The sequence below is a fragment of the Rhinolophus ferrumequinum genome, chromosome 11 (genome assembly GCF_004115265.2).
Source record: "Rhinolophus ferrumequinum isolate MPI-CBG mRhiFer1 chromosome 11, mRhiFer1_v1.p, whole genome shotgun sequence".
NCBI classification, from domain to species: Eukaryota; Metazoa; Chordata; class Mammalia; order Chiroptera; family Rhinolophidae; genus Rhinolophus; species Rhinolophus ferrumequinum.
In genome coordinates, this window is record NC_046294.1 from 75,156,955 (window position 1) to 75,164,037 (window position 7,083).

The following is a 7,083-nucleotide window of genomic DNA, read 5'->3' on the forward strand; positions in this document are numbered from 1 at the left end:
TCATCTTCATCCATTTTCTTGAAGAAATCATTCCTGTTTTTTCCTGTCTGGACTTCTTGCCTTCTGTGGCCGGTGCATAGCTGTCATCCTTCAATCTCCTTTCACCATCATCCTTGGAAACGCTTGCTTCTCCCCTATGTAGGGTCCCCATATGCAGAGTGGGATAGGAGATTTAGTGGCATCTTACACACATTACTCCATTCCCCTCCACCACCAAAGCTTAACATTTGGTGCTGCCAACTGTTCAGTCCTGCGTTGGGCTGGACCATAGTACTCCTTCCTATCCATGTTTTGCTGAGTCCAAAACCATTCTTTTCATGGTATCATATTGCCCAATGGGTAGCTTTATTGGTTTCTATTTATATGTTTCATGCATAGGAACTCAGATTGATTTTTAAAATGTGTCTGTGTATGTACGAGGTCTGACAATTAAGTTCTCAAACTTGTCACAACGATATTGCTAACCTTTTTTGATATCAGAGATTACTCATTATGAATTTGTACCCACTGGACAGACAGTTAACCAAGTTGCCTCTTTGGAAGTGCTGAAAATGCTGCGTCAAAAAGTTAGACGACCTGAGTTTTTCACCAACAATTCATGGCTCTTGCATCACGACAATGCACCAGCTCACACGGCACTGTCTGTGAGGGAATTTTTAGCCAGTAAACAAATAACTGTATTGGAACCTCCTCCCTAATCACCTGATCTGGCCCCCAATAATTTCTTTACCCAAAGATAAAGGAACTATTGAAAGGAAGACATTTTCATGACATTCAGGACATCAAGGGTAATACGACGACAGCTCTGATGGCCATTCCAGAAAAAGAGTTCCAAAATTGCTTTGAAGGGTAGACTAGGCGCTGACATCAGTGCATAGCTTCCCAAGGGGAGTCCTTCGAAGGTGACCGTAGTGATAGCAATGAGGTATGTAGCACTTTTCCTAGGATGACTTCATGAGCTCAATTGTCAGAGCTTGTATGTGTGCATTTATGAGTACGCATATTCACATACTCCTTGTTAATCAAATTCAGGAATTGAGTAAATTTGGTAAACTTTCAGTTACATCTTTGTCCTTACAACTCAGTGTCTGAAACTCAGAAACTAGTTAGGTTTGGGTAACTCAGTAGCCCCTCACTGGCTGAACTATTGCCATTTGAACTTGAAAACGAAATAGATTTAGAAATACATGTATATGTACACATATTTGATCACAGATATGTCTGAAAACATTTCCATGTACTAGTACTCAAAGGGATGTGAAGAGAACTAATGATTTCATTTTGTGGGGAAAATAATATGCCATCATAGTGTTTGTGAATTTGGGATTGGCAAAGGTCTTTGAACATATCTCCAGTTAACAGCTTTGTCTTGTCTGTCTGAGGGCGTTTATATTTATATTAGCATAGTATCTTTCTTTGTGAATGCGTCACGTGTATCAAGTTGTTCAATTCTCATAACTTTATAGAGTAGGTTCTATTCCCATTTTACTGATAGGGAAAATAAGGTGCTGAGATATGACGCAACTTTAAAGATTATACATCCATTGAATAGTGGACTTGATACTTGAACCAGACAGCTTAGATTCGAGCCTGAACTCCACTATGTGGAACTCCGTTTTACTGGCATATGTAACAACAAACAATCTTGGGGCAGGGGTCGTGAGGTCTGGGAGCCTTTGTAGCTTTTGCTGATTTCATGAAGTAATGCCACGTGTAACCAACACCTAGGTTTAACATGCTATTTTCCCATATTTGCTTCATCTTTTCATTTTCTCCACAGATGCAGCTCAAGACTTGTCGTCCCTAGTTACCCTTACATCTTTCCCTCTCCAGGAATAACCTCTATCACTTCTAGTTGTATGCATTAACTATTATACTTGTGCGTTCATCCATAGTCAGTGTGTAGATTTGTGTCCTATATATCTTATTAGGATTAAAACAGCAGAATAGGCTCTCTTTGTTACTTAAAAGTGGCAACAGTGTCAGAATAATGAGCTTACTTAAGCCCGAAATTGTCAAAGGAAATTATTCATTTTAATTTCACTTTTTGGAAAAAATCTTTATCAAAATACTATAGATACTAGTTAGTAAAATGCAAACTTGCTCATGTTTTAAGACAAAAGTTAGAGGGTCTTCAGAGGAACTTTAATGCCTAGGAGAATATAGGCACTTTTTTTAGGGTCGTTTTTCAATGGAAAAAATGGGAAGGAACCAACATGCGGAGGAAGAAAAGTAGCATTTACTAATTACTTAAGCAGAGGTAGAGCGCCTAATGCTTGGTGTAATGCACCCCATTTGCAGGCCACCTTGAAGAGAGTGCCCCTGTGCTAGAGGTAAGGTCACTCTTCTGGCCTTACCTTAGGCAGTAGGCCAGTGGAAGGAAGCCCAGAACTTGAGTGGTCCTGATAGTACCCCATTTTTCCTTTTGATACTTAACATCCTTTCTGTGCTTCTTTCCAGTATTGCATGAGCAGGAAGCCTGCTAAATCGTCTATTCTTTTCTCTAAATCTACTACTCTCCCTCACTCTGCTCAGTATCCCTGGAAGTTGTCTTCCATGCACTATATTAACCAGAATCCCTTTTCCTTGCTTTGGTTTTGCAAATGACAGAGGCCATGAGAAGATTAAGTGAAGGGGAAAGAGGTCAGGGTGTTTATTCTCTTCCCTTTCCCTGCTGTGCAGTGGTTTGGAAATAGCTGTATTCCTGTGCATCTCAGCTCCTGACATAGCCCTCTCCTCCAGACAGAAATCTCACAGGTTCAAAGAAACACTCTTTCTTGCCTTAGTAGAATCACCTTGCTCTTGCTTAGTCCAGGCTGCTTCATTGTCTATTGTAGGTTCCTTTTATCCTCACTCCTTTTGGGTGTGCCATCTGTTTCCTGCTGCAGTCCTGAATAACATAGTAATTTGTACCGTGAGTAACCCCAGAAAACAGCGTCAAAGTGGGATTCTGGGATTAGAGCGTTCATATATTTGACGGATATACAAATAACTTTCTTGCCGGGGAAATGGATACTTGTAATTGGTGGCAAGAGGTGATTTCTCATTTACTCAAATTACCACTCGTGATGGTGTGGGCTAATGGGGGACGGAGCTGGAGGATCTGGCATTTAGTCACTGGCCATGGGAGGGATTACAGAGATTGTTTTGAGGGCTAGTTGTTTTCGATGTCCAGGTTATACACCTAGGAAAAAAGACAAATGGAAGTGTGAAACATTACAAAACTTACGGCAACTTGAAGGGAATACCTTGTCTTTTTTAGCTGACAGAAGCAGCCCTTCCCGTCTGAGGGAAAGAGTCTTACCTCACCCCTTACATCCCCCAAGAAAAAAAGGTGTCAGTGACTGCACCTAAGACAGTTTTCATAAGGGTATATCAGTCCTCAGCATCCATGTCTGCTATCCACCTTTACTTCCTGGGAAATAATGAACTGATGCCAGCATGCCCCAAACAGAAGTATGAGATTGGGACCAAGAGGGCATCTATGCACTAGAGTTGTAGGCTACTCTGCTTTGTATTAGTAGGAGTCTGGGGAGTATGTGTGGGAATGAATTCTAAGGGTATTAAACTGAAAAGGGTGACATAAGATAGGCCAGACATAATGATACGGGTGTACTCACACAGGAAGTAGGATTTAACGTGTTGGCTTGAGAACCTGCAAATGGTGATAACTCAATGGCTGTTTACCATCAACGAGGTTGAAATGTCAGAACTTTCCTGGCAGCTATAAGGGAAAGTCCAAAGTCCTAGGGATGTAGGAATGTCTGTCTGCTCTGTGCAAACCTGCTCATTACCACACGCTCAGTGGTTTACAAGAACATATTCGCACAGTTCTGGAGTCCAAAAGTCTGAAATCAGTTTCACTGGGCTGAGACTAAGCTATCAGCAGGGCTGTGCTCCGTCTACGCTCTAGGGGAGAATCATCCTAGCCATCATCCCTTGGCTTTTGTTCCCATCACTGCACTCTGTCTCCATGGACATACTGGCTCCTCTTTGGCGTGCATCAAATCTCTCTTACAAGGATGCCTGTGATAGCATTTAGGGCCCACTCACGTAATCCAGGATTCATGATCTTTAAATCACATTTGTGGTCCCTTGCCATGTAAGGGAACATTCACAGGTTCAGTGACTTGATATTTTAGGGGGGGAGGAGGGCATTAATCAGCCTGCTACACACAGTATGTCCTTCAGCAGGTAAGTGGTTAAATAAACTGGTACCTCTATACCATGGGGCACTAACGGCAATAAACAGGAATGAACTGTTGATACACAGTACAACCTGGGTGAGTCTCCAGAGAATTATGCTGAGTGAGAAAAAGCCAATTATAAAACGTTACATACTCTATGATTCTATTTATGTAACATTCTTTAAATGATAAAATTATAGAAATGGAGAGCAGACTGGTGATTGCCAGAGCTTAAGGAGGAGATGGGGGCAGAAAGGAGGTAGGTACGGCTGTAGGAGCACAACGTGAGGGATCCTTGTGGAGATGTTCTTGTCACGTATCTTGATTGCATCAATGTCAAAATCCTGATACTGTTCTATAGTTTGGTATTCAGAGGGTATTAAGAATATCTCTACTATTTTATAGCTACATGTGAATTTACAGTTATGTCCAAAAGCTTAATTAGAAGTTTCCTTTCTTGAAAAACAAGTGGTTTCTGTTTTCCGGACTAATCCCCGTCTCCTGCTCGCTCCCTCCATCGCTAATGTTTGCCCGTGTCAGTCATTGCAAGCTCATGATTCTCAGTTCATTCCCGAGAAGGTTGGCTGCTATGCCCAGATGTGTTTTCATCTCCAACCCCTCACCATCTACTGAAACCCTTTTCTAGTGCCCCCAGGAAGTCAAGGTCAGTCGTTAGCTACATCTTCTTTATCCTCAACCTTTTCTCTGACATTCGGTCCACTCACCTGTTCCAGTTGAAACCTGGCCCTCCACTGAAGGCACCATTTCGCCTCCAGACCTCTCAGGTGTGGCTGTGTTTACTCCCACCTCCCTAATACCACTGGGCTTAGAGGTGGCATAGGTGCTCTTCTTGTTGCTTAATGAAATCTACACGTTAGTCCCCTCCTTTTTCCTGTTCCTCATGTCATCAATTGATACCATCCAATCTCTTCTTACTGCAGGTGTCTATGGACTGAAGCACTTGCCTCATCTGTCTCCGTCACATTAAACTCTTGGTGACTCTAATGTGTATGTAGATGATTAGTCCAATATTCTAGCCTGTAGGTCCTTGACCTCCCCCCCCAGTAATCGTACGCTTCATTTTACCTCAGCTACTCTCTTCCACGAGCAATCCCTGGACCTTAGTATAACCAATAACTAGAACCTCTCTATAATCTCATTGTCAGACACCCCACTTTCCAACCACCATTTCCTATCTCTTTAGCTTACATCCTCTACTAAATGAACTCCAGTAATCTTTTAATCTCACTGGGTTCTTCTATTCATTGATCCTGCCACAGTTTCACTATCTTTTATCCCCTTCATGTCCCTACTTTCTTTCTTGTTCACTTTGAATTCTATGACCAAACATTAAAATGTTTTTTTTTTGCATATACGCTTAACTTCCTTGCCCTTCTTTTGTTAAACATCTGGGTAAATCACAACCCTGGTTAAACCCACTCTGCTTATTTTGTGCCTGCATTTACATAACTGAACCTGGCTAGAGAAAACTAGTTTCTTGGTCTCACTTTAAACTTGATAATCGACCACAAGTAGGCCATTAATACTACCCAGTGAGTCATCATATTACGTAAGTCATTCGGTCTTCTATTCTAAATATCTATTTCATACCTTTTCCTCTCTGTCAAACCCTTGACAGTTGTACTGGATTACTCTCAACTGATGGCATTACTTTAAATTGATGCTATCAGAACTTCTACAAACTCTCAGCAACATCACTTCTGCCCACTTTCCTGTATCTGTTCCCATAACTCTAGCTTCTCTGCTGTTACTGTCATGTTTCCCTGAAAATAAGACCTAGCCGGACAATCAGCTCTAATGCATATTTTAGAGCAAAAATTAATATAAGACCCAGTCTTACTTTACTATAAGACCAGGTCTTAATATAATTAATATAATATAATATAATGTAATGTAATATAATATAATACCCAGTCTTATTTTACTATAAGACCAGGTCTTAATATAATTAATATAATATAATATAATGTAATGTAATATAATATAATACCCAGTCTTATTTTACTATAAGACCGGGTATAATATAATAAAATATAATGTAATACAATTAACATAATACCAGGTCTTATATTAATTTTTGCTCCAAAAGATGCATTAGAGCTGATTGTCCCGCTAGGTCTTATTTTCGGGGAAACTGGGGACTAATAAAAAATATGTCTCCGGTAGTTCTTCCCTCTCTCCTGTATCACCATTTGTTTCTTCTGAACTGGATCATTCTCTTCAGCATTCCAACTTGCAGTTGATTCTCCCTTCTTAAAGTTAATAATTAATCCCCACACGCTACCACACTTTTTCTCTTTTTACGTTATTACATTGTATGTACTCAGTAACTTCAAATTTCCTCTCATTCTCTCTTAAATCTGATTTTGAATAGGTTTTCACTCCCACTTGTCTATAGAATGGTTATCTAATTTATGAGTGACATTCACATTACTAAAGCTAATTGTCAAGTCTCAGTCTCCAATTTATTGACTAATTGGCACCGTTTTACAGACACTGTAAATTACTCTCTAAATATTTTTTTTCCACCAGGCTTCCCGGACATGGTAGGTTACTTGTTTCCTGCTCCTGCCCCTGTGGTCATTGCTTACCAGCGTCTATTCATCTCTCCTCATCTTCCTAAACTGTAGAGTAGCCCAAATCTTGGTCCTTCTACCTCAACTCATTTCTACCCATACTTCCTCCTTTGGTGATCTCATCTAGCCTCAGGCTTCAGGTCTCCTGACATGACCATGCCTCCCAAATTTTTGTCTTCTACCCAGACCTCTCCTAACCTGTCTGCAGACTCATAACTCCAACTGCCTACTAAACATGTTCACTTGACATCTACTGGCCTCTTAACCTCCCTGACATCTGTTCTTCCTCTTTACTGCAG